At 40.1% G+C, this 12155-nt stretch overlaps 1 protein-coding gene across 5 annotated transcripts in view; it reads right to left on the reverse strand.

The window, feature by feature from the left end:
* The window catches only part of TFDP2 (transcription factor Dp-2), a 177396-nt gene that overhangs the window by 164774 nt on the left and 467 nt on the right, over nt 1-12155 (reverse strand). The window lies entirely within an intron of this gene.

A 12155-nucleotide genomic window follows, 5' to 3' on the forward strand; every position in this document is an offset into this window, starting at 1 on the left:
GCTTCAATATATACCTAGAGTTAAATGTGAAGAGGAAAAAAAAAAAAATCCTTCTGTACAATATTTTCTACTTTGGTGAAAAGATATGTACTATCATTCTTATTTTCAAGATCAGCTCGGTGCTTTGTGACCACCTAGAGGGGTGGGATACGGAGGGTGGGAGGGAGGGAGACGCAAGAGGAAAGAGATATGGGGACATATGTATACGTATAACTGATTCACTTTGTTATAAAGCAGTAACTAACGCCATTGTAAAGCAATTATACTCCAATAAAGATGTAAAAAAAACACAACAAAACACATTCCTTGTTGCATATTCAATTCATGAGGCATATCCACACCCCTGTTGATAACAGCATCATTACCCACTGCTTTTTTTGACTATGAAATACATGTGCTCCTGCTCTGTGAAGAACAATAAACACTGCCCCTATTATTTGCTATTATATTTTTATCCTTCTTACTTTTCAGAACACTTTTAGCCGTTTTCTCTTCTTTCGTCACAACTTTAAGATTTTACATCATTTCATAATACCCAACTTTTTTTCTTTTAGCCCATACATATTGAATTTTTAAATAAGTCAAAAGGACCTGTAGCATATAACATAGGCATTAAGATAAATTAAAAATTTATGTTACAAAGGAGTTAGGTTAACGTCTTATCTAAGCATGCACTTGTTTCTATTCACAGTAAACCAGTCAGTATAACAGATTCACACAGTCACAATCAGGATTTAACCAATTAACTGAAATACAGCTGAAATGAAGATATGACAACATTATACAGAAATGGTCTATTTTTAAATTATAGTAAACAGTGACGCTAGAGAAAGGATGATCAATCAAAAACGGTGGCTAATTTTCAAATCACTTACTTATATTTGGATCAATTCACAATGCTCTAGGAAAAACAGAAACTATACTGGAAAGACTCAACTAAGAAGAACCTATAAAGATGTCTAGGGCCTCCCTGGTGGCGCAGTGGTTGAGAGTCCGCCTGCCGATGCAGGGGATACGGGTTCGTGCCCCGGTCTGGGAGGATCCCATATGCCGCGGAGCGGCTGGGCCCGTGAGCCATGGCCGCTGAGCCTGTGCGTCCGGAGCCTGTGCTCCGCAACGGGAGAGGCCACAACAGTGAGAGGCCCGCGTACAGCAAAAAAAAAAAAAAAAAAAAAAAAAAAAAAAAAAAGATGTCTGGGTTCTTGCATTAATGTTGAAGGCCTAAGTATTTTATTTTATTATTATTTTTGCAGAGCATTTATTTATTTATTTGTTTGTTTATTTATTTATTTTGCTGGGTGATCAGTGACTTTTTTTTTTTTTTTTTTTTTTTTTTTGCGGTACGCAGGCCTCTCACTGTTGTGGCCTCTCCCGTTGCGGAGCACAGGCTGCGGACGCGCAGGCTCAGCGGCCATGGCTCACGGGCCCAGCCGCTCCGCGGCATGTGGGATCTTCCCGGACCGGGGCACAAACCCGTGTCCCCTGCATCGGCAGGTGGACTCTCAACCACTGCACCACCAGGGAAGCCTAACTTTTTTTTTTTTTAATTGAAGTATAGCTGATTTACAAGATTGTGCTAATATCTGCTGTACAGCCAAATACGGAAGAAAAGGCCTGAACATTTCAGTGAGGCAATATAGTGGAGTGGCTAGCACTACAGTCAGACAGATTCATGTCTGAGCCCCAGCTCTGCCATCACTATCTTCCTAATCCCAGTAAAGCAATTTATGTCCCCACCTATAAAATGAAAAACAATTAAACCTACCTCACACACTGCTGGGCAGGACTACATGAGGTCCTCATCACATTGTCCGTGTTTGCAAAGTAAGCCATTAAAATTCATAATGAATACAAAGCTTTCAGATTTTGGATCTTTAGTTTCTCACTTAATCCTAGAAAATATGTTGTGGTCTTCTACATTTTGTAGGTTATGAAAGAACAGCCTTGTAAACAGGATTTCACTTTTTTCAATGAGCTGCTTATATTAGAATCTCTTATTTTCTTTACTTACTATGATCTCTCTCATTTCACTTGAAATTACTTTCTGTTATTGGGAAGAAGGGTTTTGTAGGTAGTGACCCCTTTCAAAAAAGTCTTTTCCTTAGCATTAGTTTCACACGCTTTTGCTTAGTATTTCAGTTTCTTGAAATTTATTCCTATTTTATGTCACTTATATCAAGAGAAGAAATTCAATTGTCTTGAACATTTCCCCCAGAGTGTAAATTCAATTAGACTATGAAATTAATAACTCGGAACAGATCTTAGAGTTGTAGTATCTAATAGTCCAGATTATCCCAAGAATACTGCTGGATCTGATATAATAACAATAAAAGAAAATAATTTGACTTGGGAAGAGGGAATATCTTAAGTTCTTTCAGACACAGCTCATTTATAAGAAATATTTAGCTGCTTTTACATTGTAATTAACTAGTTTACTAATTAAGTTAGCAAGTATTTGCTCAAATGTTAAGGTCAATGGAAGAAGTTACGGCGTTTTTCACAAAGATTTTCAGTGTATGTTTCTTAGAATGTCTCCACAGGTAATATATTCTGTTACCTTTGAACAATGATGTGTTCAACTTAAAAATATATAATCACGGGGCTTTCCTGGTGGCGCAGTGGTTAAGAATCTGCCTGCCGGGGCTTCCCTGGTGGCGCAGTGGTTGAGTCTGCCTGCTGATGCAGGGGACATGGGTTCATGCCCTGGTCCGGGAAGATCCCACATGCCGCGGAGCGGCTGGGCCCGTGAGCCATGGCCACTGAGCCTTCGCGCCTGGAGCCTGTGCTCCGCAACGGAAGAGGCCACAACAGTGAGAGGCCCGCGTACCACAAAATAAAAAAAATAAAAAAATAAAATAAAATAAATAAAATTAAAAAAAGAAAGAATCTGCCTGCCAATGCAGGGGACATGGGTTCGAGCCCAGGAAGATCCCATATGCCACGGAGCAACTAAGCCCGTGCACCACAACTACTGAGCCTGTGCTCTAGATCCCACGAGCCATAACTACTAAAGTCTGCACACCTAGAGCCCATGCTCCACAACAAGAGAAGCCACCGCAATAAGCAGCCTGAGCACCGCAATGCAGGGGACACGGGTTCGAGCCCTGGTCTGGGAGGATCCCACATGCCGCAGAGCAGCTAAGCCTGTGCACCACAACTACTGAGCCCGTGTGCCACAACTACTGAAGCCCGCGCGCCTAGAGCCTGTGCTCCTCAACAAGAGAAGCCACTGCAACGAGAAGCATGTGCACCACAATGAAGAGTAGCCCCCGCTCGCCGCAACTAGAGAAAGCCCACGCACAGCAACAAAGACCCAACACAGCCAAAAATAAATAAATTAAAAAAAAAAAATACATAATCACTATGCTCACAAGATGTTCCTACTTGTAAAGACTTTGTAGCTTAAAACGTATCAATTAGTGCAGAATAATTTATCTAAGTTTTTCCAAACTTTCTTTAGCCTAGAAATCATTTTATTGACTGCATATGTTAGTTGCATATGTTCTTTCTTTTCTTCCAGTTTTATTGAGATATACTGTCAAAAGCACTGCAAAAGTTTCGGTGGACAGCATGATGATTTATCTACATACATCATGAAGGGATTATCACAATAAGCCTAGTGAATATCCATCATCTCATACAGATACAAAACTAAAGAACCAGAAAAATATTGTTCTCCTTGTGACGACAGCTCTTAGGATTTCCTCTCTTAACAACTTCCGTACATAACGTAGAGCAGTGTTCATTATATTTATCATTACATGTACATTACACCCCCATTTTTTTTTTTTTTGGCCGCACCATGCAGCATGTGGGATCTTAGTTCCCAGGGATCGAACCACACCCCCTGCAGTGGAAGCATGGAGTCTTTTTTTTTTTTTAATAAATAAATAAATTTATTTATTTATTTATTTTTGGCTGCATTGGTCTTTGTTGCTGCACGCGGGCTTTCTCTAGTTGTGGCGAGTGGGGGCTACTCTTCGTTGTGGTGCGCAGGCTACTCACTGGGTGGCTTCTCTTGTTGCAGAGCACAGGCTCTAGGTGCGTGGGCTTCAGTAGTTGTGGCACATGGGCTCAGGAGTTGTGGCTCGCTGTCTCTAGAGAGCAGGCTTCAGTAGCTGTGGTGCATGGGTTTAGCTGCTCAGTGGCATGTGGGATCTTCCCAGCCCAGGGATCGAACCCGTGTCCCCTGCATGGGCAGGTGGACTCTTAACCACTGTGCCACCAGGGAAGTCCCAGCACAGAGTCTGAACCACTGGATCGCCAGGCAGGTCCCACAAACTCATTCTTTAATAACAACATACTTGGCTCTTTTCAAAGTAAAATGGAATCCATTACATAAACTTATTATGCTTTTGAGTATTAAAGAAAAAGAAAAAAAGAAAGATTTCTCTTTTCCAAACACTTTCCCCTATTCTATCTTTCCCTGCACTTAGAATTCTTCAAGGGCTGAGGCTATGTCATGCTCCTCTGTCAGTTCAGTGGCTCACACAGTGCCTGTAACATAGTAAGCACTCCATATCTGTCAGCTGAGTGACTCACACACACACCAGCTGGTGAGGAATCACCATTGCTCCATGCCTACTATCTGGCTGATGGTTCATATCATCTCTAAGAACAAGTAAGGTAAAAAATAAAGAGGGCGGGGGAGGCTTGAATTTAAAAGGTTAGTAAACAGAAAACAGAATAAGGGAGTTGGAAAGTAGTCAGAAATTAAAATCTAATTAGATCATTAAACATTTTTCCAGTGGGGAAGAAAAGACTTTAAAGAAATACATGCATTTTAAAAACAGGGACTTCCCTGGTGGCGCAGTGGTTAAGAATCCGCCTGCCGATCCAGGGGACTCGTGTTCGATCCCTGGTCCGGGAAGATCCCGCATGCAGAGCAACTAAGCCCATGCTCCACAACTACTGAGCCTGTGCCCTAGAGCCTGCGAGCCACAACTACTGAGCCCACATGCCACAACAACTGAAGCCCGCCTGCCTAGAGCCCGTGTTCCGCAACAAGAGGAGCCACCGCAATGAGAAGCCTGCGCACTGCAACGAAAAGTGACCCTCACTCGCCACAACTAGAGAAAGCCCACACGCGGCAACAAAGACCCAACGCAGCCAAAACCTAGTTAAGTAATTTAAAGAAAAAACGTGAAGGACTTCTCTAGTGGTCCAGTGGTTAAGACTCCACTTTTCCACTGCAGAGGGCACGGGTCTGGGAACTAAGATCCTGCAGGCTGAGCAGTCCAGCAAAAAACAAAACAAAACAAAAAAGATGATTCTGGCTGCAATGCTTAAGGACTGGAGACAGAAAAAGATCAAAGAAGGAAGGTCAAAAGGAAGCTATTATTGTAGAGAAAAGGAATGGAGGGCCAGACTATGGTAAAAACAGTAGGAATGGCAAGAAATGGATTACCTTTTTGCTTCAGGTATCTCTATCAAGAAAAATTCTCTTCAGATTGGATGGGGTTAAATGAGCATTGGTATCTTGCACAAAATGGGCATTTAATAAATTTAATCAATGAATTAATGGAAACCAAAGCTCAATATAGATGAGAAGATTCTAAACAGAGTCCCTTAACTGCTCTAAGGAAACCTTCAGCAAGGTACATCACTCCCGATGAAATGTCCATGCAGCTGCTAGGGAAAGGGGATCCTGCCAACTATTGATCACTGAAGTTAAATGTAACTCTAGACAAGATTTTAGAGTCATTACTGAGAGAAGTCTATGAACACAGAAAAAGCAATAACCAACCTATGCTCCTGGAAATCAGTAGAGTTTCATTAAGGATGAGTAATGACAGATTAATGCTCTTCCTTTTGACAGTTATTAAACAGACAGAATTTTTAAAAATGAAGCATATAAAGTTACCTGGGTTTTAGGAAGGCAATTGTTAAAGTTCCTTATATTCTCCTTGTGAAAACCTAGAACTATTTGAGGTAGATAATGATAAATTAGCTGGATTTCTAATTAGCTGAACAACTTGAATCAAAGAATTAACAGGCTTTTAAAAGCCAACATTATGAGGGTCTCTAGCAGGGTAAGAGCTCTGATCCTAGGCCCACCTAGTCAACATTTTAATAATATTTGCATGAAGGCTATGTCAGCATTATCAAAATTATAGTTTATCAAATCTATGGATAAACAAACTTTTTTATTGAATGACCAAATCAAGACTTTTTCTCTTTTTTAGAGTCAACATACTGGAACCAATCTGACAAGATAAAATTTAATCGGGATAAATATGAAGTCCTACCAAAAAATATTCTATTAAAGAACTGGGAGAGCATGGACAAAACAACTCAAGAATGTTAGGTGACTACAAAATCAGTAATGAGTAATGCACATAGCACTTAAATGCCAGGGACTATTCTAAATGCTTTACATATATGCATTCATTTATTCCTTAGAAGAACCCTATTAGATAGGTACTATGATAAACCCCATTTTACAGATGAGAAAACTGAGGCCCCAAAACGTTTACATAATTTACTCAAGGTCACCAAGCTGATAAACTGTAGAACCAGGATTTTTTTTTTTTTTTTTTTGCGGTATGTGGGCCTCTCATTGTTGTGGCCTCTCCCGTTGCGAAGCACGGGCTCCGGACGTGCAGGCTCAGCAGCCATGGCTCACGGGCCCAGCCGCTCCGCGGCATGTGGGATCTTCCCAGACTGGGGCACGAACCCGTGTCCCCTGCATCGGCAGGAGGACTCTCAACCACTGCACCACCAGGGAAGCCCTAGAACCAGAATTTTTAAACCCAGGCAGGCTAGCCCCAGCGTTCGCCTTCCTGACAGGACATTATTGTAAATTAACAGTGCCACGCGATTGCCAAAGAAGCAAGTCTACCCTTAATCTTAAATCAGAGCAGTAACTTACGGTCTTCTCTACTGGTTAATATCTAGTTATGGGTACTACACGGATGAACTTACACAAACCCACAAATGAGCCATAAGTAATTTGAGGAGGTGCAAATCCAAACAACAGAATCATTAGAGGAGGTTAAAGACTGAGAATATTTTGTCTAGAAAAGAAAAGAATCAGGAGAGTATAGGAAGCATCTTCAAATATTTGAAAACCCACTACAGAGGGGACAGAACTAGAACCAGTGACGATATAACTTCTAGTTCAGTAAAAGAAATAATTTTATAAAAATTAGAGTCGTTCAAATATCTTTGCCTCAGAAACTATGAATCTGCTCTCCAGAAAAATATACAAATGCACATAAAACTTCCAAGGGTTCACAAATCTACTTTTAATGTATTCATGCCCCATCCTTAGAATCATTTATCCCAGATTAAAACTTTATGATCTAAAAAGCACTGAACTTCATGCTTTCTAGTTTCCTCTAAGACACATTAAGACACATGTTACAATAAGAGCTTAAAATATGACAGGTTCAGAAAAAAAATGAAATCAAGTTTGCCAAGCGACAATGTAAACTGACTATAAGTAAGTTCTGACGGTAAGTAATAATGGCTTACTATTTCACCTTTAAAAGAAACATACCTAAGTTTAAAGATTAAAAAATGAGGTGTTAATATACTACTCAATATCTAATATTTAATGCCCAAATTAGAAAGTTTCCCCCTCTGCCTTTAAGACTTCATCTTAAACTCTCCCTTCTCATCTTTTAGTCCCGATTAATTGTTAAGGTTGACAAACTAAGAAACAATGGACTAGAAGTCAGAATACTAGGTTCTACTCCACTATTTCTGCCATGAATTTAATCTTGGCTTAGTCTGTTTCCTCACGACATTCTAAGAACTTTCATATACTTAAATAGGCTTTAAAAATGGTGAAGTCCATATTAACAAATTGAAGGAGAAAAACATATGATCATCTCAATCGATGCAGAGAAAGCTTTTGACAAAATTCAACAGCCATTTATGATAAAAACCCTGCAGAAAGTAGGCATAGAGGGAACTTTCCTCAACATAATGAAGGCCATATATGACAAACCCACAGCCAACATCATCCTCAAAGGTGAAAAACTGAAAACATTTCCACTAAGACCAGGAACAAGACAAGGTTGTCCACTCTCACCTCTATTATTCAACATAGTTTTGGAAGTTTTAGCCACAGCAATCAGAGAAGAAAAAGAAATAAAAGGAATCCAAATTGGAAAAGAAGAAGTAACGCTGTCACTGTTTGCAGATGACATGATACTACACATAGAGAATCCTAAAGATGCCACCAGAAAACTGCTAGAGCTAATCAATGAATTTGGTAAAGTAGCAGGATACAAAATTAATGCACAGAAATCTCTGGCATTCCTATACACGAATGATGAAAAATCTGAAAGTGAAATTAAGAAAACACTCCCATTTACCACTGCAACAAAAAGAATAAAATACCTAGGAATAAACCTACCTAAGGAGACAAAAGACCTCTATGCAGAAAATTATAAGACACTGATGAAAGAAATTAAAGATGATACAAATAGATGGAGAGATATACCATGTTCTTGGATTGGAAGAATCAACATTGTGAAAATGACTCTACTACCCAAAGCAATCTACAGATTCAATGCAATCCCTATCAAACTACCACTGGCATTTTTCACAGAACTAGAACAAAAAATTTCACAATTTATACGGAAACACAAAAGACCCCGAATAGCCAAAGCAATCTTGAGAATGAAAAATGGAGTTGGAGGAATCAGGCTCCCTGGCTTCAGACTATACTACAAAGCTACAGTAATCAAGACAGTATGGTACTGGCACAAAAACAGAAATACAGATCAATGAAACAGGATAGAAAGCCCAGAGATAAACCCATGTACATATGGTCACCTTACTTTTTTTTTTTTTTTTTTTTTGCTGTACGCGGGCCTCTCACTGTTGTGGCCTCTCCCGTTGCGGAGCACAGGCTCCGGACACACAGGCTCCGCGGCCATGGCTCGCGGGCCCAGCCGCTCCGCGGCATGTGGGATCTTCCGGGATCGGGGCACGAACCCGTGTCCCCTGCATCGGCAGGCGGACTCACAACCACTGCGCCACCAGGGAAGCCCAAGGTCACCTTACTTTTGATAAAGGGGGCAAGAATATACAGTGGAGAAAAGACAGCCTCTTCAATAACTGGTGCTAGGAAAACTGGACAGTTACATGTAAAAGTATGAAATTAAAACACTCCCTAACACCATACACAAAAATAAACTCAAAATGGATTAAAGACCTAAATGTAAGGCCAGACACTATCAAACTCTTAGAGGAAAACATAGGCAGAACACTCTACGACATAAATCACAGCAAGATCTTCTTTGATCCACCTCCTAGAGAAATGGAAATAAAAACAAAAATAAACAAATGGGACCTAATGAAACTTCAAAGCTTTTGCACAAAGGAAACCATAAACAAGACCAAAAGACAACCCTCAGAATGGGAGAAAATATTTGCAAATGAAGCAACTGACAAAGGATTAATCTCCAAAATTTATTTATAAGAAGCTCATGCAGCTCAATACCAAAAAAAACGAACAACCCAATCCAAAAATGGGCAGAAGACCTAAATAGATATTTCTCCAAAGAAGATATACAGATTGCCAAGAGGCACATGAAAGAATGCTTAACATCACTAATTATTAGAGAAATGCAAATCAAAACTACAATGAGATATCATCTCACACCAGTCAGAATGGCCATCATCAAAAAATCTAGAAACAATAAATGCTGGAGAGGGTGTGGAGAAAAGGGAACCCTCTTGCACTATTGGTGGGAATGTAACTTGATACAGCCACTATGGAGAACAGTATGAAGGTTACTTATAAAACTAAAAATAGAACTACCATACAACGCAGCAATCCCACCACTGGGCATATACCCTGAGAAAACCATAATTCAAAAAGAGTCATGCGCAAAAGGGAAGGGATATGGGAACAGATGTATATGTATAACTGATTCACTTTGTTATAAAACAGGAAAAAAAAAAAGAGAGTCATGTACCAAAATGTTCATTGCAGCTCTATTTACAATAGACAGGACATGGAAGCAACCTAAGTGTCCATCATTGGATGAATGGATAAAGAAGATGTGGCACATATATACAGTGGAATATTACTCAGCCATAAAATGAAAGAAAACTGAGTTATTTGTAGTGAGGTGGATGGACCTAGAGTCTGTCATACAGAGTGAAGTAAGTCAGAAAGAGAAAAACAAATATCATATGCTAACACATATATATGGAATCTGAGGAAAAAACAAAAAGTCATGAAGAACCTAGGGGTAAGACGGGAATAAAGACACAGACCTACTTGAGAATGGACTTGAGGATATGGGGAGGGGGAAGGGTAAGCTGTGACAAAGTGAGAGACTGGCATGGACATATATACACCACCAAACGTAAAATAGATAGCTAGTGGGAAGCAGCCGCATAGCACAGGGAGATCAGCTCAGTGCTCTGTGACCACCTAGAGGGGTGGGATAGGGAGGGTGGGAGGGAGGGAGACGCAAGAGGGAAGAGATATGGGAACATATGTATATGTATTACTGATTCACTTTGTTATAAAGCAGAAACTAACACACCATTGTAAATCAACTATACTCCAATAAAGATGTTTAAAAATAAATAAATAAATAAATAAAAATGGTGAAGTGCAATGTACATATATGACTCATGCATTATGCATAAAACATAAAATATCAACAGCAAGAAAACAAAGCCAGTCTTTCTATAATGCTAAAAAAAAAGCAAATGTATATTCACATTTCAATTCCTAATTACAAAAAGCAATCTTTGAATCCTTCAGGTTGTGTTTTAATGTATAATTTCCTTCCACAAATGCTTCCATATTAAGGATAAACATATCTGTGCACCCAATTTCAAGTTGTATTGAGGGGACATAGCTCACAGTTAAGAATTTTGGGTGCAAGGGAAAAACTTGAAGGTGCCAGTTGGACGACACATTTCCAAGAGTTGGGGGGAAAGGTACATGATCACAAAATGGTAACGTGAAGTATTAAACACTTGAAAATTCTGTTTTCCCTCTTAATTAAACAACTAGACATAAAGAGAACTCAAAAATAAGAGTTTAATAAGTCTTGGGCCTTTATCAAATATAAGCACCACATTGCTGAAACTGCAACTGTACTGCCAGAACAGGGCTCCAGACACCATGTCTGCCATGAGACTAGACTCTAGTTCCAGGCACAAGATGTTCTAATAAATAACAAATGCATCAAGAGCCAGCACAGAAGTGTGACAGAATCCGGGGTCTAGGCATTTGATTTTTCTCCGGGTGCTACTTGAGAATGGACACTGCCATTAAAGATTTATTACAGTAACAGGATAGTGATAAAGCTTTAGCTAAATTATAGGCCAACCAATGAAATGGAAAAGCAACATGCAATATCAGATCAACTAAATTATTTTCTGTAGAATTTTGTACAGAGGTAGGGTCATGATTACACCGTACAGAGGACAGATGAATCACCTCAACTATATCTATTAGGTGAAGATGATTTCAGGCCATTAAGAGAAAAGAAAAGTGGCCCAGAAAAAAATGAGGCTATAGAAGTCAAATGAAAAAACACAACACTAAGATTTGGGGGAGAAAGGGGAAGGAAGGGAATGAGCTACTGACTTACTAAAAAGAGAGCAAAGAAGTGGGACAGGGAGTCTGAGCCCTCAGAGCCGGAATGAGGAAAAGTATTCAAAGGCTCAAAGGGAGCGTCAGCAGTGAATACGGAAAGGGATGAGCCTGTTAACCGTTTGAACGGAAAAAGAGAAACAATACGGGGAACTTTTCTAAACCATCATTCACGGGGTCAATTAAATGCCTAACTCATGCAGGGCAGGGCAATTAATAGGAGATGAGCTTTGTTCCAAATGGTTACACCGATTAGTCCATTTCCTCCTGGCAACACTCTCAATAGGTGGATAGTATTTTACAGTTGAAGAAACGGAGACCACACAACGCCAGGTACCAGAGACTGAGCACTCATCCCCTTGGTTGCACTGTCTCCCTGCAAGAGCCTAGAAAAATCTTTACCCTTTTCTGTGGAGAGAGACCTTGGCTCTCCGGAATTTCTCAAAGGAGTCTGGGCCCCAAAAGTGACCCTCTACTTGAGAGAAAAGTTCCCTTATAGAGGCTACGAGGCTCTTCCAAGCGCACGAGGCTCTGGAACTCTGAAATACACCTGGTTGAGATGGAAAACCAGACTTAG

Source organism: Mesoplodon mirus (assembly GCF_964341445.2).
Source record: "Mesoplodon mirus genome assembly, chromosome: 6".
Taxonomy (NCBI): Eukaryota; Metazoa; Chordata; class Mammalia; order Artiodactyla; family Ziphiidae; genus Mesoplodon; species Mesoplodon mirus.